This window comes from Rattus norvegicus, chromosome 12, assembly GCF_036323735.1.
Source record: "Rattus norvegicus strain BN/NHsdMcwi chromosome 12, GRCr8, whole genome shotgun sequence".
NCBI classification, from domain to species: domain Eukaryota; kingdom Metazoa; phylum Chordata; class Mammalia; order Rodentia; family Muridae; genus Rattus; species Rattus norvegicus.
In genome coordinates, this window is record NC_086030.1 from 14207475 (window position 1) to 14233141 (window position 25667).

The 25667-nt window shown below is 43.1% G+C and overlaps 1 protein-coding gene and 1 pseudogene across 1 annotated transcript in view; one reads left to right on the forward strand and one right to left on the reverse strand.

The window, feature by feature from the left end:
• Window positions 1-25667, reverse strand: part of Hint1l2 (histidine triad nucleotide binding protein 1 like 2) — an 865401-nt gene that overhangs the window by 425214 nt on the left and 414520 nt on the right. The window lies entirely within an intron of this gene.
• On the forward strand, window positions 17766-19069 carry LOC134481155 (igE-binding protein-like; annotated as a pseudogene).

Sequence of the window (25667 nt, forward strand, 5' to 3'; positions counted from 1 at the left end):
ATGCTTCCACTTCTTAAGGGGAATAAAAATATCCATAGGAATGGCTATGGAGGCAAAGTTTAGAACATAGACTGAAGGAACTGCCATTCAGAGCCTGCACCACATGTGTCATTCATTCATATATATACATCCACCAAAGCTAGATAAGATTGATGAAGCTAAAAGAGCATGCTGAAAGGGACCAGATATAGATCTCTCCTGAGAGACACAAGCAGAGCATGTCAAATACAGAGGTGAATGCTAGGAGCAAATCACTTAACTCAGAAAGGGACTCCCTTTGGAGGAATTAGAGGAAGAATTGAAATGTAAATTTAAAAATATATCCAATTTTAAAAAAAGAAGAGGGAACAAAATACTCAAGGCAGGTATTACAGAGACAGAGTATTGAGCAGAAACTGAAAAACATTATTTTAAATCTTTAATTTTATATGTGTTTTTGGAATGGAAGTTGGCGTCGGTAAGCCATGTTTTATTGCCCCTAATAAGTTCCATGATTTCACTCAACTTACATAAATCTTGCAATATTCTCCACTTGCCTGATTTTTTTCTTAATTACAAATGTAGGTGAGTTCCAGTGGAAACTAAAATTTCAATGTGGCCAGCTTGCAATTCCTCTTGCACTAGCTGTTCAGTCGCCATTATTTTTTCTGAAGTAAGAGATCACAGATCCACCAATACAGAAGCATCCCTTCCCTAGTATTCTTATCTGCATGGAGTATAGGCTTGTCAATGTTCTCCATTAAAAATACCCTAGACCTGTTTTTCTTTTTCTAGGGATAAGTATAATGGGTTTTGGTTCACCTTCAATTTGCTTTCCTGTTCCTTTGTTAGGTTAATAAATACAATTAAACATTTGTTGAGTAACTTTCTTATTGGGACTGTTTAAAAAGATGCACATGTCCTTCATTATATCTCTTTCCCATTAACTAACTAGATAATTAGAAACAATATAAGCTTGAAAACATCCTTAGTGGCCTTTGTTATCTTCCCTATGTAAGAGATCACTGCTTTGTTCAGGACGCTGACTTTGTCATATCCTTTGCAATTGAATAATATTAGTTGTTTTAGGTCAAGATATAGGCCAATGAATAGAAGTTATTATTGCAACCAGAAGACCTGTAAATTTTTCCCATTTATTCGCAATATTATTTTAGATCTTTCAGCTTTTTTTTTTGCTTGTACCCAATAAACATCTGAAGAACCAATTCCTTTTGTTCCTTGAACATTGGTTTTAACCTAATTTTTGTCATAAACAATGGCATAAGGAGTACTGAGCAATACTCTGTCAAGGTTGGATGGGAGTAATATGGGTAAGTGAAGAGGTCATAATTTAAATTTCCCCAGTATAATCTGCCCCTATAGATGGTGGAGCAATCATTAGTCTTGCCATAGTGGCACTGCTTCTTCCCAGTAACAGTCCTAGAGTTCCTGACAGTAATAGACCATATATTCCAGTAGGAAGAGCCCGCGTCCCCCTTTCAGGGGTTAATACTGTATACATGGAGGGACTGAGATGCAGTTCTATGCTGCCTGCGTGGCTTGGAAAAAATTTTTAAAGGGTTGTTTTGCTGAGGAATGAGCTGCGGGGCCCCATAATATTGTTTCAGGGCCTGGGGCTGGCCCCAATCGCTGAGGTAGAGGATTTTCTAAGCCACTCTCTTAATCCTACGTTCACTACTCAAGTATATCCCTCTCTTGCATCTCGGGGAGAGTCTGGGCTGTTTCTCATTATTTTCTTTACTTTTATTAGGACAATTCCTCACTAGATACCCTATCTGTCCACACCCAAAACAACTTCCAGGAGGCCCATTAAACCTACTCTTTCCTTTTCCAGTCTGATGAAACAAAGCTTGTTGCATAGTTTTTCCCTGTAATGCAATAGCCATGGCTACAGCCTGCACATAAGAGTGACCAATGTTGGAACATAATCTAATAGAGTCGATAATAGTTCCAGTCTTTCTATAAGGTCTTATGGCTGCCTGACAGGCTGCTTTTGCATTCTCATGTGCCATTTGTTTTACTAAAAGCATACTAGCATTAGCATCTCCAAACACTCTCCCACATGCTTTAATCATCATATCAATAAACACATCAAAAAGCTCATCAGGCCCCTGCTTTACTTTTGAAATATCTTGAGACCCTATATTAGGCAAGGTATTCCAGGTCCTACAAGCAGCAGCACAAGTTTCAGCAAAAGTACCAGGATTAAATTGTAGTTGATTCTATATATCCTGATATTGACCTTCTCCTATTAATATCTCATAAGTACTGGACTGTTAGTGCTAGTATTTTATTATGCTGTCTGCTGAGATCTTTCAAAAGTTCTATATTCCATAACATAAATTTCTACTCCCAAACATGTGTTAGCTAACTGTTTCCAATCTGCAGGCAGAAGAAACTCAGTACACAGGTCATCTAATAATATAGCCATGGTAAATGGCTCAGTACATCTAACTGAACACAGACAGTTTTTAATTCTTTTAGTCATTTAAAAGAATTGTGAGTAGTGTATCTAACAGAGTTTCCTTGTTGATTCTGCACTTCAAAATCAGGGCATTGCAAGGCATATCCTTATATATCGCCCCCTTATTCTACTGTTTTAGTCCTACCTGAAGAGGTGATAATAGAGTAACACTAGAATTTAAAGTAAGAGGTTCCCCTCCCCCTTTTCATTACACTTTAAAGTCACTGGAGGAGGTAAAAATCTACAATTTTGGCTCTTCTATCCATATGTCCTCCTCAGAATCTGGAATTTCGCTACTCTTTTGTTCTCTAAGAACTTGATCAAATCTTTCAACAAGCCAGGCTAATTCTTTTGTTTCACCTCTTCTGTCTCTAGAATATCCTTGACTGTTCCTTTGTGAAAAAACATCCTTAAGAGAATCCCTAAAAGGAGGCCAATCTTCATTATGACACAGCAGCCTTTCTCTGATTCAATTTTGCATCTGGGATCAAGAGGCTCACCACTCTTTCCTGCCTTGTCTGAAACCCTGGGAATAGGAGGTGTGGATGTAACAGCTTTGTCTTTCTCCTTGCTTTCATCATCTACATCTTCTACATCTTACCTAATTTTATCCTTTTATGTCTATGGTATAAAGTAACTCCAACTAAGGACCAAAGGCTAAAAGCATCTATGGGAATCTTTTCAAGATCATGTGTTGTTCTTATTGTTCCTTCCTCAGTGATCCAAAGACAGATTTCTTCTATAAAAAAATCAGAAACAGGGTCGGTTGTTTTTCACTTATCTTTGCTCCTCTACTTTTACCATATCCTTAAGTACATATACAAAAAGCATTCTGGCATTACCTTGCCCCATTCTTATGGGGTTTATTCATCACTGACCCAAATTTTCCTTTGTGTGAACTTGCCTTCCTCATGGTCTTTTTACTGGAGCCTCACATTGGGTGCCCCCTGAACAATCCAGCTCAGTCAGTCAACAGGTTCTCCAGGGAGGGAGAGAAGGTTAAATAGAAGAAGACAATTAGATAAAACTGTAACATGACCCCATCTAGTTCTGAGACTAAAGCGGGTTTATTTTTTTCCAATATGCTTTTATACCATTTTTTTTATTAACTTGAGTATTTCTTATATACGTTTCGAGTGTTATTCCATTTCCCGGTTTCCGGGCAAACATCCCCCTCCTCCCTCCCCTTCCTAATGGGTGTTCCCCTCCCAACCCTCCCCCCATTGCCGCCCTCCCCCCCACAGTCTAGTTCACTGGGGGTTCAGTCTTAGCAGGACCCAGGGCTTCCCCTTCCACTGGTGCTCTTACTAGGATATTCATTGCTACCTATGACATCAGAGTCCAGGGTCAGTCCATGTATAGTCTTTAGGTAGTGGCTTAGTCCCTGGAAGCTCTGGTTGCTTGGCATTGTTGTACATATGGGGTCTCGAGCCCCTTCAAGCTCTTCCAGTTCTTTCTCTGATTCATTCAACTGGGGTCCTATTCTCAGTTCAGTGGTTTGCTGCTGGCATTTGCCTCTGTATTTGCTGTATTCTGGCTGTGTCTCTCAGGAGCGATCTACATCCGGCTCCTGTCAGCACTTCTTTGCTTCATCCATCTTGTCTAATTGGGTGGCTTTATATGTATGGGCCACATGTGGGGCAGGCTCTGAATGGGTGTTCCTTCAGTCTCTGTTTTAATCTTTGCCTCTCCCTTCCCTGCCAAGGGTATTCTTTTTCCTCATTTAAAGAAGGAGTGAAGCATTCACATTTTGATCATCCATCTTGAGTTTCGTTTGTTCTAGGGATCTAGGGTAATTCAAGCATTTGGGCTAATAGCCACTTATCAGTGAGTGCATACCATGTATGTCTTTCTGTGATTGGGTTAGCTCACTCAGGATGATATTTTCCAGTTCCAACCATTTGCCTACGAACTTCATAAACTCGTTGTTTTTGATAGCTGAGTAATATTCCATTGTGTAGATGTACCACATTTTCTGTATCCATTCCTCTGTTGAAGGGCATCTGGGTTCTTTCCAGTTTCTGGCTATTATAAATAAGGCTGCGATGAACATAGTGGAGCACGTGTCTCTTTTATATGTTGAGGCATCTTTTGGGTATATGCCCAAGAGAGGTATAGCTGGATCCTCAGGCACTTCAATGTCCAATTTTCTGAGGAACCTCCAGACTGATTTCCAGAATGGTTTTACCAGTCTGCAATCCCACCAACAATGGAGGAGTGTTCCTCTTTCTCCACATCCTCGCCAGCATCTGCTGTCACCTGAGTTTTTGATCTTAGCCATTCTCACTGGTGTGAGGTGAAATCTCAGGGTTGTTTTGATTTGCATTTCCCTTATGACTAAAGATGTTGAACATTTCTCTTTTTTTTATTAACTTGAGTATTTCTTATATACATTTCAAGTGTTATTCCCTTTCCCGGTTTCCGGGCAAACATCCCCCTCCCCCCTCCCCTTCCTTATGGGTGTTCCCCTCCCAACCCTCCCCCCATTGCCGCCCTCCCCCCATAGTCTAGTTCACTGGGGGTTCAGTCTTAGCAGGACCCAGGGCTTCCCCTTCCACTGGTGCTCTTACTAGGATATTCATTGCCACCTATAGGGTCAGAGTCCAGGGTCAGTCCATGTATAGTCTTTAGGTAGTGGCTTAGTCCCTGGAAGCTCTGGTTGCTTGACATTGTTGTACTTTTGGGGTCTCGAGCCCCTTCAAGCTCTTCCAGTTCTTTCTCTGATTCATTCAACGGGGGACCTATTCTCAGTTCAGTGGTTTGCTGCTGGCATTCGCCTCTGTATTTGCTGTATTCTGGCTGTGTCTCTCAGGAGCGATCTACATCCGGCTCCTGTCAGCACTTCTTTGCTTCATCCATCTTGTCTAATTGGGTGGCTTTATATGTATGGGCCACATGTGGGGCAGGCTCTGAATGGGTGTTCCTTCAGTCTCTGTTTTAATCTTTGCCTCTCCCTTCCCTGCCAAGGGTATTCTTTTTCCTCATTTAGAGAAGGAGTGAAGCATTCACATTTTGATCATCCGTCTTGAGTTTCGTTTGTTCTAAGAATCTAAGGTAATTCAAGCATTTGGGCTAATAGCCACTTATCAGTGAGTGCATACCATGTATGTTTTTCTGTGATTGGGTTAGCTCACTCAGGATGATATTTTCCAGTTCCAACCATTTGCCTACGAACTTCATAAACTCGTTGTTTTTGATAGCTGAGTAATATTCCATTGTGTAGATGTACCACATTTTCTGTATCCATTCCTCTGTTGAAGGGCATCTGGGTTCTTTCCAGTTTCTGGCTATTATAAATAAGGCTGCGATGAACATAGTGGAGCACGTGTCTCTTTTATATGTTGAGGCATCTTTTGGGTATATGCCCAAGAGAGGTATAGCTGGATCCTCAGGCACTTCAATGTCCAATTTTCTGAGGAACCTCCAGACTGATTTCCAGAATGGTTTTACCAGTCTGCAATCCCACCAACAATGGAGGAGTGTTCCTCTTTCTCCACATCCTCGCCAGCATCTGCTGTCACCTGAGTTTTTGATCTTAGCCATTCTCACTGGTGTGAGGTGAAATCTCAGGGTTGTTTTGATTTGCATTTCCCTTATGACTAAAGATGTTGAACATTTCTTTAGGTGTTTCTCAGCCATTCGGCATTCCTCAGCTGTGAATTCTTTGTTTAGCTCTGAACCCCATTTTTTAATAGGGTTATTCGTTTCCCTGCGGTCTAACTTCTTGAGTTCTTTGTATATGTTGGATATAAGGCCTCTATCTGTTGTAGGATTGGTAAACATCTTTTCCCAATCTGTTGGTTGCCGTTTTGTCCTAACCACAGTGTCCTTTGCCTTACAGAAGCTTTGCAGTTTTATGAGATCCCATTTGTCGATTCTTGATCTTAGAGCGTAAGCCATTGGTGTTTTGTTCAGGAAATTTTTTCCAGTGCCCATGTGTTCCAGATGTTTCCCTAGTTTTTCTTCTATTAGTTTGAGTGTATCGGGTTTGATGTGGAGGTCCTTGATCCACGTGGACTTAAGATTTGTACAGGGTGATAAGCATGGATCGATCTGCATTCTTCTACATGTTGCCCTCCAGTTGAACCAGCACCATTTGCTGAAAATGCTATCTTTTTTCCATTGGATGGTTTTGGCTCCTTTGTCAAAAATCAAGTGACCATGGGTGTGTGGATTCATTTCTGGGTCTTCAATTCTATTCCATTGGTCTATCTGTCTGTCTCTGTACCAATACCATGCAGTTTTTATCACTATTGCTCTGTAATACTGCTTGAGTTCAGGGATAGTGATTCCCTCTGAAGTCCTTTTATTGTTGAGGATAGCTTTAGCTATCCTGGGTTTTTTGTTATTCCAGATGAATATGCAAATTGTTCTGTCTAACTCTTTGAAGAATTGGATTGGTATTTTGATGGGGATTGCATTGAATCTGTAGATTGCTTTTGGTAAAATGGCCATTTTTACCATATTAATCCTGCCAATCCATGAGCATGGGAGATCTTTCCATCTTCTGAGGTCTTCTTCAATTTCTTTCCTCAGTGTCTTGAAGTTCTTATTGTACAGATCTTTTACTTGCTTGGTGAAAGTCACACCGAGGTACTTTATATTATTTGGGTCTATTATGAAGGGTGTCGTTTCCCTAATTCCTTTCTCAGCTTGTTTCTCTTTCGTATAGAGGAAGGCAACTGATTTATTTGAGTTAATTTTATACCCAGCCACTTTGCTGAAGTTGTTTATCAGCTTTAGTAGTTCTCTGGTGGAACTTTTGTTATCACTTAAATATACTATCATATCATCTGCAAATAGTGGTATTTTGACCTCTTCTTTTCCGATCTGTATCCCCTTGATCTCCTTTTGTTGTCTGATTGCTCTGGCTAGAACTTCAAGAACTATATTGAATAAGTAGGGAGAGAGTGGGAAGCCTTGTCTAGTCCCTGATTTTAGTGGGATTCCTTCAAGTTTCTCTCCATTTAGTTTAATGTTAGCAAGTGGTTTGCTGTACATGGCTTTTACTATGTTTAGGTATGGGCCTTGAATTCCTATTCTTTCCAGGCTTTTATCATGAAAGGGTGTTGAATTTTGTCAAATGCTTTCTCAGCATCTAATGAAATGATCATGTGGTTTTGTTCTTTCAGTTTGTTTATATAATGGATCACGTTGATGGTTTTCCTTATATTAAACCATCCCTGCATGCCTGGGATGAAGCCTACTTGGTCATGGTGGATGATTGTTTTGATGTGCTCTTGAATTCGGTTTGCCAGAATTTTATTGAGTATTTTTGTGTCGATATTCATAAGGGAAATTGGTCTGAAGTTCTCTTTCTTTGTTGGGTCTTTGTTTGGTTTAGGTATAAGAGTAATTGTGGCTTCGTAGAAGGTATTCGGTAGTGATCCATCTGTTTCAATTTTGTGGAATAGTTTGGATAATATTGGTATGAGGTCTTCTATGAAGGTTTGATAGAATTCTGCACTAAACCCGTCTGGACCTGGGCTCTTTTTGGTTGGGAGACCTTTAATGACTGCTTCTATTTCCTTAGGAGTTATGGGGTTGTTTAACTGGTTTATCTGTTCCTGATTTAACTTCGATACCTGGTATCTGTCTAGGAAATTGTCCATTTCCTGAAGATTTTCAAGTTTTGTTGAATATCGGTTTTTATAGTAAGATCTGATGATTTTTTGAATTTCCTCTGAATCTGTTGTTATGTCTCCCTTTTCATTTCTGATTTTGTTAATTTGGACGCACTCTCTGTGTCCTCTCGTTAGTCTGGCTAAGGGTTTATCTATCTTGTTGATTTTCTCAAAGAACCAACTTTTGGTTCTGTTGATTCTTTCTATGGTCCTTTTTGTTTCTACTTGGTTGATTTCAGCTCTGAGTTTGATTATTTCCTGCCTTCTACTCCTCCTGGGTGTATTTGATTCTTTTTGTTCTAGAGCTTTTAGGTGTGCTGTCAAGCTGCTGACATATGCTCTTTCCTGTTTCTTTCTGCAGGCACTCAGCGCTATGAGCTTTTCTCTTAGCACAGCTTTCATTGTGTCCCATAAGTTTGCGTATGTTGTACCTTCATTTTCATTAAATTCTAAAAAGTTTTAAATTTCTTTCTTTATTTCTTCCTTGACCAGGTTGTCATTGAGTAGAGCATTGTTCAATTTCCATGTATATGTGGGCATTCTTCCCTTATTGTTATTGAAGACCAGTTTTAGGCCATGGTGGTCCGATAGCACGCATGGGATTATTTCTATCTTTCTGTACCTGTTGAGGCCCGTTCTTTGACCAATTATATGGTCAATTTTGGAGACAGTACCATGAGGAGCAGAGAAGAAGGTATATCCTTTTGCTTTAGGATAGAATGTTCTATAAATATCCGTTAAGTCCATTTGGCTCATGACTTCTCTTAGTCTGTCTACATCTCTGTTTAATTTCTGTTTCCATGATCTGTCCATTGATGAGAGTGGGGTGTTGAAATCTCCCACTATTATTTTGTGAGGTGCAATGTGTGTTTTGAGCTTTAGTAAGGTTTCTTTTACGTATGTAGGTGCCCTTGTATTTGGGGCATAGATATTTAGGATTGAGAGTTCATCTTGGTTGATTTTTCCTTTGATGAATATGAAGTGTCCTTCCTTATCTTTTTTGATGACTTTTAGTTGAAAATTGATTTTATTTGATATTAGAATGGCTACTCCAGCTTGCTTCTTCTGACCATTTGCTTGGAAAGTTGTTTTCCAGCCTTTCACTCTGAGGTAGTGTCTGTCTTTGTCTCTGAGGTGTGTTTCCTGTAGGCAGCAGAATGCAGGGTCCTCGTTTCATATCCAGTTTGTGAATCTATTTCTTTTTATTGGGGAGTTGAGGCCACTGATGTTGAGAGATATTAAGGAATAGTGATTATTGCGTCCCGTTATATTCATATTTGGATGTGAGTTTATGTTTGTGTGCTTTCATTCTCTTTGTTTTGTTGCCAAGACGATTAGTTTCTTGCTTCTTCTAGGATATAGCTTGCCTCCTTATGTTGGGCTTTACCATTTATTATCCTTTGTAGTGCTGGATTTGTAGAAAGATATTGTGTAAATTTGGTTTTGTCATGGAATATCTTGGTTTCTCCATCTATGTTAATTGAGAGTTTTGCTGGATACAGTAATCTGGGCTGGCATTTGTGTTCTCTTAGGGTCTGTATAACATCAGTCCAGGATCTTCTGGCCTTCATAGTTTCTGGCGAGAAGTCTGGTGTGATTCTGATAGGTCTGCCTTTATATGTTACTTGACCTTTTTCCCTTACTGCTTTTAGTATTCTTTCTTTATTTTGGGCGTTTGGTGTTTTGACAATTATGTGATGGGAGGTGTTTCTTTTCTGGTTTAATCTATTTGGAGTTCTGTAGGCTTCTTGTATGCCTATGGGTATCTCTTTTTTTTAGGTTAGGGAAGTTTTCTTCTATGATTTTGTTGAAGATATTTACTGGTCCTTTGACCTGGGAGTCTTCACTCTCTTCTATACCTATTATCCTTAGGTTTGATCTTCTCATTGAGTCCTGGATTTCCTGTATGTTTTGGACCAGTAGCTTTTTCTGCTTTACATTATCTTTGACAGTTGAGTCGATGATTTCTATGGAATCTTCTGCTCCTGAGATTCTCTCTTCCATCTCTTGTATTCTGTTGGTGAAGCTTGTATCTACAGCTCCTTGTCTCTTCTTTTGGTTTTCTATATCCAGGGTTGTTTCCATGTGTTCTTTCTTGATTGCTTCTATTTCCATTTTTAATTCCTTCAACTGTTTGATTGTGTTTTCCTGGAATTCTTTCAGGGATTTTTGTGTCTCCTCTCTATGGGCTTCTACTTGTTTATTTATGTTTTCCTGGAATTCTTTCAGGGATTTTTGTGTCTCCTCTCTGTAGGCTTCTACTTGTTCTCTAAGGGAGTTCTTCACGTCTTTCTTGAAGTCCTCCAGCATCATGATCAAAAATGATTTTGAAACTAGATCTTGCTTTTCTGGTGTGTTTGGATATTCCATGTTTGTTTTGATGGGAGAATTGGGCCCCGATGGTGCCATGTAGTCTTGGTTTCTGTTGCTTGGGTTCCTGCGCTTGCCTCTTGCCATCAGATTATCTCTAGTGTTACTTTGTTCTGCTATTTTGACAGTGGCTAGACTGTCCTATAAGCCTGTGTGTCAGGAGTGCTGTAGACCTGTTTTCCTCTCTTTCAGTCAGTTATGGGGACAGAGTGTTCTTCTTTCGTGCGTGTAGTTTTTCCTCTCTACAGGTCTTCAGCTGTTCCTGTGGGCCTGTGTCTTGAGTTCACCAGGCAGGTCACTTGCAGCAGAAAAGTTGGTCTTACCTGTGGTCCCGAGGCTCAAGTTTGCTTGCGGGGTGCTGCCCTCGCGCTCTCTGCAGCGGCAGCAACCAGGAAGATCTGCGCCGCCCTTTCCGGGAGCTTCAGTGCATCAGGGTTCCAGATGGCCTTTGGTGTTTTCCTCTGGCGTCCGAGATGTGTGTGCAGAGAACAGTCTCTTCTGGTTTCCCAGGCTTGTCTGCCTCTCTGAAGGTTTAGCTCTCCCTCCCACGGGATTAGGGTGCAGAGAACTGTTTATCCGGTCTGTTTCCTTCAGGTTCCGGTGGTGTCTCAGGCAGGGGTCCTGCCGCTCCTGGGCCCTCCCCCACGGGAGCCCAGAGGACTTATACAGTTTCCTCTTGGGCCAGGGATGTGGGCAGGGGTGGGCAGTGTTGGTGGTCTCTTCCGCTCTGCAGCCTCAGGAGTGCCCACCTGACCAGGCGGTTGGGTCTCCTATACCATTTTAAGTACATGCAAATTATATGAGCAGTCCTAATGAATAAATAAAGTAGTTAAGGAAGAAAGAAAGCATAGACAGGGTCTCATAATTACTGTACTCCGGGTCTTAATAAGATCCATCAAGATACAAAGAACATTTTCCTTAGCTGTATTCATCTTGAGCCAACTTCCTAGTCCTAGCCCAAAGTCGAATTCCTACCTGAGCTTACTTCTGTGTCTTAACCCAAAGTCAAATTCCTGCCTTATTGCTAGAAGGTGATCCCAAAATCTCTCTATAATAGAGAGGCCTCTAGAGGTGACACATATTGAATGTATGTCAGCCATTATCTCTGTTGGTTTGTTAATTTGACTCCAATGATAGTGGGACATACATAAAGCCTAAGAAAATTAACCTCGGGGCAGACACAGAACTGACTGGACAGACCTCCTGAGTCTTGTGTCTAAGTCTTATTTTCCATCTTTTCTATGATCCTAACTCCACCCTCAGAGGACTGCTGGACATTGAATCAGTTAAGCCAGTGCATTAATATGTTTGCAGAGGTCTGAAAATAAATACGATGAATATGATAAGTAAATGGGTGTATAAAAAATAAAATATGGAGCTCACTGCTCCCAAACCCCGTGGGAGAGAGAGCTCACTGCCCGGACAGGTGGGCACTCCTGAGACTGCAGAGCAGAAGAGACCACCAACACTGCCCACCCTTGCCCACATCCCTGGAACAAGAGGAAACTGTATACGACCTCTGGGTTCCTGTAGATAAGGGCACAGGAGCAGCAGGTCCCCTGCATCTGAGACACCGCCAGAACCTGAAGGGACCGACCAGATAAACAGTTCTCTGCACCCAAATCCCATGGGAGGGAGAGCTAAACCTTCAGAGAGGCAGACACACCTGGGAACCAGAAGAGACTACACTCTGCCCACATTACTGATTCCAGAGGAAAACACCAAACGCCATCTGGAACCCTGGTGCACAGAAGCTCCCGGAAAGGGCAGTGCAGGTCCTCCTGGTTGCTGCCCACATGGAGAGCTCATAAGCAACACCCCACGAGGAAACTTGAGCTCGGGACCACAGGTAAGACCAACCTTTCTGCTCCAAGAGACCTGACTGGTGAACTCAGGACACAGGCCCACAGGAAAAGCTGAAGACCTGTAGATAGGAAAAACTACACGCCCGAAAGCAGAACACTCTGTTCCCATAACTGACTGAAAGAAGACAGGAAAACAGGTCCACGGCACTTCTGACACACAGGCTTATAGGACAGTCTAGCCACTGTCAGAAATAGCACAACAAAGTAACACTAGAGATAATCTGATGGTGACAGGCAAGTGCAGGAACCGAAGCAACAGAAACCAAGACTACATGGCATCATCGGAGTCCAATTCTCCCACCAAAGCAAACACTGAATATCCAAACACACCACAAAAGCAAGATCTAGATTCAAAATCATATTTGATCATGATGCTGGAGGACTTCAAGACAGACATGAAGAACTCCTTTAGAGAAATGCGGGAAAACATAAATAAACAAGTAGAAGCCTACAGAGAGGAATCACAAAAATCCTTGAAAGAATTCTAGAAAAACACAATCAAACAGTTGAAGGAATTAAAAATGGAAATAGAAGCAATCAAGAAAGAACACATGGAAACAACCCTGAGTATAGAAAACCAAAGGAAGAGAAAAGGAGCCGTAGATACAAGTATCACCAACAGAATACAAGAGATAGAAGAGAGAATCTCAGGAGCGGAAGATTCCATAGAAATCATTGACTCAGATACAGATTAGAAAACAAGAAGTCAAAATATCACTATTTGCAGATGATATGATAGTATATTTGAGTGATCCCAAAAGTTCCACCAGAGAACTACTAAAGCTGATAAACAACTTCAGCAAAGTGGCTGGGTATAAAATTAACTCAATAAAATCAGTAGCCTTCTTCTACACAAAAGAGAAACAAGCCGAGAAAGAAATTAGGTAAATGACACCCTTCATAATATACCCAAATAATATAAAGTACCTTTGTGTGACTTTAACCAAACAAGTAAAAGATCTGTACAATAAGAACTTCAAGACTCTGAAGAAAGAAATTGAAGAAGACCTCAGAAGATGGAAAGATCTCCCATGCTCATGGATTGGCAGGATTAATATAGTAAAAATGGCCATTTTACTAAAAGCAATCTACAGATTCAATGCAATCCCCATCAAAATTCCAATAAAATTCTTCATAGAGATAGACAGAACAATTTGCAAATTCATCTGGATTAACAAAAAATCCAGGACAGCTAAAACTATCCTCAACAATAAAAGGACTTCAGGGGGAAGCACTATCCCTGCACTCATGCAGTATTACCGAGCAATAGTGATAAAAACTGCATGGTATTGGTACAGAGACAGACAGATAGAACAGTGGAACAGAATTGAAGACCCAGAAATGAACTCACACACCTATGGGCACTTGATTTTTTGACAAAGGAGCCAAAACCATCCAATGGAAAAAAGATAGCATTTTCAACAAATGGTGCTGGTTCAACTGGAGGTCAGCATGTAGAAGAATGCAAATTGATCCATGCTTATCACCCTGTTCAAAGCTTAAGTCCAAGTGGATCAAGGACCTCCACATCAAACCAGATACACTCAAACTAATAAAAGAAAAACTAGGGCAGCAGCTCGAACACATGGACACTGGAAAAAATTTCCTGAACAAAACACCAATGGCTTATGGTCTAAGAACAAGAATCGACAGATGGGATCTCATAAAACTGCAAAGTTTCTGTAAGGCAAAGGACACTGTGGTTAAGACAAAACGGCAACCAACAGATTGGGAAAAGATCTTTACCAATATTACAACAGATAGAGGCCTTATATCCAAAATATACAAAGAACTCAAGAAGTTAGACAGCAGGGAGACAAATAACCCTATTAAAATTGGGGTTCCGAACTAAACAAAGAATTCACAGCTGAGGAATGCCGAATGGCTGAGAAACACCTAAAGAAATGTTCAACATCTTTAGTCATAAGGGAAATGCAAATCAAAACAACCCTGATATTTCACCTCACACCAGTGAGAATAGCTACGATCAAAAACTCAGGTGACAGCAAATGCTGGTGAGGATGTGGAGAAGGAGGAACACTCCTCCATTTTTGGTGGGATTGCAGACTGGTACAACCATTCTGGAAGTCTGTCTGGAGGTTCCTCAGAAAACTGGACATTAAACTACGTGAGGATCCAGCTATACCTCTCTTGGGAATATACCCAAAAGATGCCCCAACATGTAACAAAGACACGTGCTCCACTATGTTCATCGCAGCCTTATTTATAATAGCCAGAAGCTGGAAAGGACCCAGATGCCCTTCAACAGAGGAATGGATACAGAAAATGTGGTACATCTACACAATGGAATATTACTCAGCTATCAAAAACAATGCCTTTATGAAATTCCTAAGTGAGGTAACCCAATCACAGAAAACACACATGGTATGCACTCATTGATAAGTGGCTATTTAGCCCAAATGCTTGAATTACCCTAGATGTACAGAATACATAAAACTCAAGATGGATGATCAAACTGTGAATGCTTCACTCCTTCTTTAAAAGGGGATCAAGAATACCCTTGGCAGGGAATAGAGAGGCAAAGATTAATACAGAGACAGAAGGAACACCCATTCAGAGCCTGCCCCACATGTGGCCCATACATATACAGCCACCCAATTAAACAAGATGGATGAAGCAAAGAAGTGCAGGCCGACAGGAGCCGGATGTAGATCTCTCCTAAGAAACACAGCCAGAATACAGCAAATACAGAGGCGAATGCCAGCAGCAAACCACTGAACTGAGAACAGGATCCCCGTTGAAGGAATCAGAGAAAGAACTGGAAGAGCTTGATGCTCACTTTTTTTATTTTATTTTTATTTTTTATCTTTATTAACTTGAGTATTTCTCATTTACATTTCAATTATTATTCCCCTTCCTGGTTTCCGGGCCAACATCTTCCTAACCCCTCCCTCTCCTCTTCTATATGGGCTTCCCCTCCCTATCCTCCCCCCATTACTCCCACCCCCCAAAAAAATCACCTTCACTGGGGATTCAGTCTTGGCAGGGCCAAGGGCTTCCCCTTCCACTGGTGTTCTTAGTAGGCTATTCATTGCTACCTATGTGGTTGGAGCCCAGGGTCAGTCCATGTGTAATCTTTGGGTAGTGGCCTGGAAGCTCTGGTTGGTTGGCATTGTTGTTCATATGAGGTCTTGAGCCTATATTACTCTTAAACAAAGCATCATATAGGCATAACCTTACATTGGAAGAAATACGTTTTTTTTTCTTTTTTCTTTTTGTTTTTTTTTTCTTTCCATTGTTATTAAATTGGTAATTTCTTATTTACATTTCAAATATTATTCCCTTTCCCGGGAATCAGCCCCCTAACCCCTTCGCATCCCCTTCTAAATGGTTTTCACACAGCCCATCCACCCCCAATACTGCCCTCCCCAACAATCCCCTACACTGGGGGTCTACCCTGGGCAGGACCAAGGGCTTCCCCTTCCACTGGTGCCTCAACAAAGCTATTCAGTGCTACCTATGCAATTGTAGCCCAGGGCAGTCCATGTATAGTCTTTGGGTAGTTATTTAGTTCCAAAAACTCTGATTGGTTGGCATTGTTGTTCTTATGGGGTCACAAGTAACTTCAGCTCTTTCAGTCATTTCTCTAATACCTCCAACGAAGGGACCTTTCTCTGTTCAGTGGTTTGCTACTGGCATTAAACATGTTCTGGCTGTGTCTCTCAAGATAGATCTATATCCAATTACTGTCAGCATGCACTTCGTAACTTCATCCATCTTATTTAGTTTTGGTGGCTGTATATATATATATATATATATATATATATATATATATATATATATATAGGCAACATGTGGGGCAGACACTGAATGGCCATTCCTTCAGTCTCTGTGAGGAGCTGTCCGAGGAGCTGTCCTCACAGATGTGAGGAGCTGTCTGAGGAGCTGTCCTCACATATGTGAGGAGCTGTCCTCACAAACTCCATTACAAGATGGCACCGGCATCTGGCAGAACGCACCTAGTAAAAAGGGCAATACGCAAGCGCCTGGTAACTTCCCTACTCAAAGGGACACGTACGTTTTGGTACGTCATCTGGCATAATTGGCAGCGACCAGTCAGAGAGTGACACGTCCTAGGCGAGGATAGTTTCCTATATAAGGGACGGTTATTCCTCACTCAGCGTCTCCGCATTGTAAGCTTATGCTCTCCCTCTCAAGACGCATTAAAGCTTTTCTGCAGTAGGATCCTGTGTGTGCCACGTCGTTCCTGCTGGCGAGACGTAGCGCGGGACATCTGGTGCCAAAAACCCGGGAAAGACCTCGCCATCGTCAGCACCTTCGGAGATCCCTTGGCGACAAGGAGGATTCAGAACTGCAGGTAGATACGTTCGGAGAGGCAGCCCTCTCTTGGACTTTGGTCTGGGGTTGTCACCGCCTTGGGAAGGATTTGTTGAGGCTATAGTATTTGTCCTGGAAGCCACCCTACTCTTTATGTTCTGTTTTCACCGTTTTCGCTGTTAAAAGGACGATCACAGCAGCTGAAGGCGCGTCTCAGTCTCTCGTATATAAGTGAGCTTCGCGCAGCTCCCTTTTACCTTCGATTTTGACTGTTGAGGAACAAGGACGCGATAAGGCCGATGTAGATAAGCGGCACCATCCGGGGAGGCGCGTGTAAGACTCCCATACATAAGAGAGCAGCGTGTCCATCTCTACCCTTTCACGTCACGCCTTGTCAGATGGATGTAGATAAGCCACCGGCGTTCCTGGCCCATCATGGGATCCTCACAGTCTGTGGTCACGGCCTTGGAAACAGTGTTAAAGCAGAGGAACATCAAAATTGGAGGAGGAACACTTAAAAACTTTGTGAAGGAGGTGGAGAGAGTGGCGCCTTGGTTTGCCTGTTCAGGCTCGTTTATGATTGCCTCATGGAACAAACTTGGAAAAGACCTTGACAGAAAATTGGCGGAAGAGGATCTGCGCCTAGGGACCAAAGCTATATGGAAGCTGGTTAAGAATTGTTTAAAGGATGAAACGTGTAAGGCAGCAGTAGTAGAAGGACAGGCCACTCTCGAGGTAGTCCGGGAAAGTCTGTCAGAAACCGAACGTAGTGAGAGGTTGGGCGCGCGCAAGAAAAAAGATGTCCTAAGAAAGAAAAAGGGCCCTCCCGGTAAGTCCGCAGACAAGGGAGTGTTGAAATTTTCAGATTCCAGCACTTCCTCCTCTACACATAAACCAGGAGGGGGAACCAGCCTATACCCTGTGAAAGAGCTAGAAGCGCTGAACCTCGACAGTTCTGAAAGCTCTGAAAATAAAACCTTAGACTCAGAGGAGGAGGCTGAGCTAGATGAGGAAGCAGCTAAATATGAGGAGGAAAGATATTACCCCTATGAATGTAGGGGAAGTAATAGAAGCCTTCTAGTGCGGCCGCCACCAACGGCGCCTCCTCCATATGAGACACGCTCACGCGCCTTCTCACTAGTCCCCAAGAGGGTGAGAAGAAAGCTGAGTATGACATTTCCTATCTTTGAGACTCCGGAGGGAGGACGGGTCCATGCCCCTGTTGAATATAATCAGATTAAGGAATTAGCGGAATCAGTTAGAAAGTATGGAGTCACGGCCAACTTTACTCTAACACAACTCGACAGGTTGGCCATGACAGCATTGACACCAGCTGATTGGCAGATGATTGCTAAGGCAGCCCTTGCCAGCATGGGCCAATACATGGAATGGAAAGCACTCTGGTATGAGGCAGCCCAAACACAGGCCAGAGCGAATGCTACGGCCTTAATACCTGAGCAACAAGAATGGACTTTCGAACTCTTAACTGGACAGGGCTGCTTTGGAGCTGATCAGTCTGCTTACCACTGGGGCGCCTATGCTCAGGTCTCCAGCACGGCTATTAGAGCCTGGAAGGCACTGTCCAGGAGAGGAGGGATTGATAATCAACTTACAAAAATCGTTCAGGGACCCCAGGAAAATTTCTCAGATTTTGTAGCTAGAATGACAGAGGCTGCAGGATGAATCTTTGGCGATCCTGAACAAGCAGCACCACTAATAGAACAGCTCGTTTTCGAGCAAGCCACCCAGGAGTGCCAAACAGCCATAGCCCCCCGAAGAAATAAAGGGCTACAGGATTGGCTTAGAGTTTGCAGGGAACTTGGAGGGCCCCTTACTAACTCAGGCCTGGCGGCTGCCATTCTCCAGTTCCAGCGACGCCCCGTTAAAGGGACGGATAAAAGATCATGCTTTCAATGTGGGAAAACAGGCCATCTAAAAAGAGACTGCAGGATGACAAAAAGAGACAGGGGGTCTGCAACCCTCTGTGTCCGATGTGGCAAAGGCTACCATAGGGCTGACCAGTGCCGATCAGTGAGAGACATTAAAGGCAAACTACTCCCTCCTTTGGAGACTCGACCTAATGAGATGTCAAAAAACGGGCTGGTGGGCCCCCGGTCCCAGGGCCCTCAAAGATATGGGAACCGCTTTCACAGGGCCACGACCCTGGCAGAGGAGGTCCCCCAAGAGGCGACACAAAATTGGACCTGCGTGCCGCCTCAGACTTCTTTCTAATGCCCCAGATGGGCATTCAGCCAATTCCTGCTCAGACTGTGGGGCCTCTACCCCCGGGAACCATAGGCCTTGTCCTTGGGAGAGGATCTCTCGCCCTACAAGGACTGATAGTCCATCCAGGCCTTGTTGAAGCTCAGCGCTCTCTTGATATTCAGATTCTTTGTTCAAGTCCCGATGGGGTTTTTTCCATAAGTAAAGGAGATAGAATAGCACAGTTATTACTCCGTCCATGCTCCCAGGCCACGATACAGGATACCAAGGGACCCATGGGGTCCACTGGTCATGATTCGGCATATTTGGTGGTTCACCTTAACAACCGCCCAAAATTGAGCTTAGAAATTAATGGAAAGAAATTCGAAGGCATACTGGATACTGGGGCTGATAAAAGTATAATTTCCTCAAAATGGTGGCCTCAATCATGGCCTACCACAAAATCTTCTCACTCACTACAAGGATTAGGCTACCAGTCATGCCCTATGATCAGCTCTGCCATTCTAACTTGGACAACTGCCAATGGCCGACAGGGACAATTTATTCCTTATGTACTTCCCCTGCCTGTTAATCTTTGGGGGAGGGATGTTATGCAGACCATGGGACTGACCTTATCTAATGAATACCCCCCACAAGTGGCCCACATGATGTCAAGAATGGGCTATAAGGAAGGGAAAGGCCTAGGGCGATTAGAACAGGGTTGTCTCACACCCAATGAACCGATCGCCAACCCCCATAAACAAGGCCTGGGTTTTTCCTAGGCGCCATTGGGGCAGCACGACCCATACCATGGAGGACGGAGGACACGGTGTGGGTTCCCCAATGGCCATTAACCTCTGAGAAATTACAGGCAGCTACAGGACTGGTGGATGAACAATTAAGATTGGGACATTCGGAGCCCTCCACCTCTCCTTGGAACACCCCAATTTTTGTAATAAGGAAAAAATCAGGAAAATGGCGACTACTCCATGACTTGAGGGCCATTAACGATCAGATGGAATCCCTTGGACCCATTCAGCGGGGCCTTCCTATACTCTCGGCCCTACAAAAAGATTGGAATTTGGTAATACTAGATATCAAGGATTGTTTTTTCTCTGTTCTGCTTTACCCCTTTGATAGGCCCAGGTTTGCTTTTACTGTCCCATCAATTAATCATACTGAACCTGATAAAAGATACCAGTGGAAGGTCCTACCTCAGGGCATGGCCAACAGCCCTACGATGTGTCAGTTATATGTTCAGGAAGCCCTCAAACCAGTCAGGGAGACCTATCCAAATTTACTGTTAATCCATTACATGGATGATATATTGATGTGTCATAAAGACTTAGAATTACTCAAACAAGCCTATTCCTTATTACAAAAAACCCTTAAACAATGGGACTTACATATTGCTACAGAAAAGGTCCAAATTGCTGACACAGGTCATTTTCTAGGATCCATTATTTTCCCTGATAAGATTATACCCCAGAAACTGGAAATCCGTAGAGACCACCTCCATACTCTTAATGACTTTCAGAAGCTCTTGGGAGATATCAACTGGTTGAGACCATTTTTGAAAATCCCTTCCGCGGAATTAAAACCTTTGTTCGAAATATTGGAAGGGGACGGCCACATCACCTCCCCTCGTGTGCTAACTCCCGCTGCAACCAAGGCCTTACTAAAAGTAGAAGATGCCATAAAACAGGCCCAATTGCAACGCATTGATTGGTCTCTACCTTTTTCACTCTGTGTACTAGATACCAAGGATTTACCCACTGCCATTTTATGGCAACAAGGTCCACTGTTATGGATCCATCCACATGCTTCCCCTGTGAAGATTATTGATTGGTATCCAGCCGCAGTAGCACATCTGGCTATTAAGGGCCTAAATGCTGCCATCTGTCATTTTGGGACTCCACCCCAATCCTTGATTATCCCATATACACCCTACCAGGTCCAAACTCTAGCCGCTACCTCTGATGATTGGGCAGTGCTGCTCACATCCTTTACAGGGAAGATAGATAATCATTATCCTAAACACCCCCTATTGTGTTTTGCAAGATCACAACCTATTGTTTTCCCTCGCATCACATCCCACAGACCATTAAAGGAGGGGATAACGGATGGGTCAAAAACAGGGGTGGGAGCATATGTGGTAAACTCCCAAGTATTCTCACGACAATATTTTGAAACCTCACCCCAAGTGGTAGAATGCCTAGTGGTCATGGAGGTCATTGAAAAATTCCAGGTTCCTCTAAATATTGTTTCAGATTCCTCCTATGTGGTTAATGCTGTTAGAATTCTTGAAACCGCCGGTATAATTAAAACCACTAGTAAGGTGGCAGATATTTTCCGAAAAATCCAAATTATCCTATTAAATAGAAGATTCCCTGTATACATTACTCATATACGGGCCCATTCTGGACTCCCTGGCCCAATGAGTTCAGAGAATGATTTGGCTGACAAAGCCACAAAAATGATAGCTGTGGCCCTGGCCTCTCCTTTAGAGGCCGCTAAAACCTTTCATGGCAATTTCCATGTCACCTCAGAAACTTTATGCTGCCGCTTCTCTATAACTAGAAAAGAGGCACGTGATATAGTCACCCAATGCCAACAGTGCTGCCAGTTCCTCCCAGTTCCTCACATCGGGGTCAACCCAAGAGGAATACAGCCATTGCAAATCTGGCAAATGGATGTTACTCATAATTCTACTTTTGGAAAATTACAGTATGTGCATGTATCTATAGACACATGTTCTGGCATTCTACATGCCACCCCACTTACAGGAGAAAAAACAACACATGTCATTCAGCACTGCCTTGAAGCATGGAGTGCTTGGGGAAAGCCAAAATGTGTAAAAACTGACAATGGCCCCGCCTACACATCTCAAAAATTCCGTCAGTTTTGTGCTCAGATGCAGGTTACCCACCTGACGGGCCTGCCCTACAACCCTCAAGGACAGGGAATCATAGAGCGTGCTCATCGGACGCTCAAATCATATTTAATAAAACAAAGAAGGGGAATTATGATAGAACTCCCCCCAACACCCCGAGTGGCCACTGCTCTGGCCCTTTTTACCTTAAATTTTTTTAAATCTTGATGAAGCTGGACAAACAGTGGCTGAGCGACATTGCTCAGAGCCCAAGAGGACAAAAGAATTAGTCAAATGGAAGGATGTATTAACAAATGAATGGAAAGGCCCAGATCCTGTTTTAATAAGATCCAGGGGAGCTGTCTGTGTTTTTCCACAGGACAATGAAAATCCCATATGGATCCCAGGACGACTTACTCGGAGCATCACAGCAAGTGATCAAGAAGGGACTGGGACTCCTGCACCTCCTCACTCTTCTTCCATGGATGCCAGCAACGGTGCAGGGCGAGCTACGATGGGGAATAATGTTAACCTTTCCACTCCCAATGCCGGTGATGTACCACTACCAGGGATTTAGGGTTGGCCTATTTACCTAAGGATCCACAGGTTGAACGACTAAAAGAAAATAGGAGTATTCCCCTTAAGGGCAGCCTTTGTTTTGGCATATTCAACAAAACATCTTTTGATCTCCCTTGCATTATGTTATATTATCAATCTTCTGCTTGGTTAAGGGAGGCCACATGGGGAACTGGTGAGGAGGACATTGTGGCTAACGCCACAGTTCTCTATGGTGGTGGCCTTACATTGCGTTAATGGTAGCTGCACTGATCTTACGCCCATGGCGATGCTACTTGGAGGAAAGGGCGAAAAGGGACGGTTGTCATTTTCCTGGATGGGGAACATCAAACCTGCTGCCTCTGTCTGGACAGCTACTCATATAAAATATCGCAGTAGTTACCCGCATGCCTCGCTTTATCCCGATCCCTGTTGATGCCCCGGGGACCATGACCTTATTTAGAGGAAAAAGAGATTTTGGTACTTCTGCAATTATTGCTGGCATTATTGCTACGACAGCAGTCGCTGCCTCGGTTACTGCCTCGGCATTGGCCTTGTCAAATTCAGTACAGACAACCCAAACTATCAATGATTTATCGGCCACCGTCTCTGTGGCTCGGGACAGACAGGCCTCGGCCAATACTCAGACATAGGGAGGCCTTATGCTTGTCAACCAACATATAGATCTGGTCCGAGAGCAATTAGACATTCTATGGCAACTGGCCCAGCTTGGCTGTGAGCAAAAACTCCCAGGCCTTTGTGTCACCTCCATATAATATGACAAATTTACCCAAGCTGCTAATCTGTCTAAGAGTCTTTCACAGCATCTGTTACAGAATTGGACCTCGGAGTTTGAACAGACACTTCGAGAGCTGAGAGCGACCATCATTCAAGTAAATTCTACCCGACTGGACCTGTCTTTGACGGAGGGATTGTCGTCCTGGATCACCTCAGCAGTCTCTTATTTCAAGGAATGGGTGGGAGTGGGACTTTTTGGAGTGATCCTCTGCTGTGGTTAGTGTTACTCCTCTGGTTGCTTTGCAAATTGAGATCTCAAACAAGAAAGAACAAAGTAGTGATCGCCCAGGCGCTTGTAGCCTTTGAACAAGGAGCGTCAGCCGATATCTGGTTGACCATGCTCAAGCAACAGGTCGCCGGCTGGACAGCTCTTGCACTCCTAGAACCTCGGTTCATTGCACAGGATTAGAGTGTCCGGCTTGAGCAGCCCATGAGGGGTGACGAGCTTAGCATCGCACAGGGAAGTTCTACCAAATACGCTCCCTGGAAGGCATGTCATATTACATGAGGGTTTCTGCCCCAGTTTTCCCTCCCTCGAAAAATGGCAGTGCGACGGGTCGGGAGTGCCCTGGGTCCCAACAACAACCTAAGGGTATCTCTCTTGTACAGGTTTGCCAACTTTGTATGAGGATATGACCTCTGTCTTCGCCCTCCTATATCTGGGTATCCTGTTTGCTTAAAAAAACAGAAAAGGGGGAGATGTGAGGAGCTGTCCGAGGAGCTGTCCTCACATATGTGAGGAGCTGTCCTCACAAACTCCATTATAAGATGGCACCGGCATCCCGCAGAACGCACCTAGTAAAAAGGGCAATACGCAGGCGCCTGGTAACTTCCCTACTCAAAGGGACACGTACGTTTTGGTACGTCATCTGGCATAATTGGCAGCAACCAGTCAGAGAGTGACACGTCCTAGGCGAGGATAGTTTCCTATATAAGGGACGGTTATTCCTCACTCAGCGTCTCCGCATTGTAAGCTTATGCTCTCCCTCTCAAGACGCATTAAAGCTTTTCTGCAGTAGGATCCTGTGTGTGCCACGTCGTTCCTGCTGGCGAGACGTAGCGCGGGACAAGTCTCTGCTCTGAACTTTGCCTACCTATCCCATCCTATGGATATTTTTGTTCCCCTTTTAAAGAAGAAGGGAAGCATCTGCATTTTTGTCATCCTTGAGTTTCATGTGGTCTGTGCATTGCGTACTAGGTAATTCGAGCATTTGGGCTAACATCCACTTATCAATGACTGACTACCATGTGTGATTTTCTATGATTGGGTTTATGCACTCAGGATGATATTTACTAGTTCCATACATTTGCCTGTGAATTTCACGAAGTCACTGTTTTTGACAGCTGAGTAGTACTCCAGTGTGTAGATGTACCAAATTTTCTGTACCCTTTCCTCTGTTGAAGGGCATCTGGGTTCCGTCCAGCATCTGGCTATTATAAATAAGGCTCCTATGAACATAGTGGAGCATGTGTCTTTGTGTACATTGTAGCTTCTTTTGGGTATATGCCCAGGAGAGGTAAGGCTGGGTCCTCAGGTAGTGCAATGTCAAATTATCTGGGGAACCTCCAGACTGATTTCCAGAGAGCCTGTACCAGTTTGCAATCCCACCAAAAATGGAGGAGTGTTCCTCTTTCTCCACATCCTTGCCAGATTCGGCTGTTACCTGAGATTTTGTTCTTAGCCATTCCGACTGGTGTGAGGTAGAATCTCAGGGATATTTTGATTTGTATTTCCCTGATGACTAAGAATGTCAAACATTTCTTTAGGTGCTTCAAAGCTATTTGATATTCCTCAGCTGTGAATTCTTTGTTTAACTCTGTACCCCATTTGTTAATAGGGTTATTTGCCTGTCTGGAGTCTAACTTTGTGAGTTCTTTGTATATTTTGGATATTAGCCCACTGTCAAATGTAGGATTGGCAAATATCTTTTCCCAATCTGTTGGTTTCCGTTTTGTCCTAATGACACTGTGCTTTTCCTTACAATAGCTTTGAAGCTTTATGAGATTCCATTTGTTGATTCTTGATCTTAGAGCATAAGCCATTTGGTGTTCTGTTCAGGAAATTTTCTCCAGTGCCCATGTGTTTGAAACTCTTCCCCACTTTTTCTTCTCTTTGCTTAAGTGTATCTGGTTTGATGTGTAGATCCTTGATCCACTTGGACTTAAACTTTGTTCAGGGCAATAAGAATGGATCCATTTGCATTCTTCTACATGCTGACCTTCAGTTGTACCAGCACCATTTGTTGAAAATGTTATCTTTTGATGTTGGAAGATTTGGCCTCTTTGTCAAAAATCAAGTGACCATAGGTGTGTGGGTTCATTTCTGGATCTTCAATTCTATTCCACTGGTCTATCTGCCTATCTTTGTAACAATACCATACAGTTTTTTATCACTATTGCTCTGTAATACTGCTTGAGGTCAGGGAGGTTAATTCCCCCAGAAGTCCTTTTATTTTTGAGGATAGGTTTAACTATCCTGGGTTTTTTGTTATGCCAAATAAATTTGCAAATTGTTCTTTCTAGCTCTATGAAGAATTGGATTGGAATTTTGATGGGGATTGCATTGAACGTGTAGATTGCTTTTGGTAAAATGGCCAGTTTTACTATACTAATCGTGC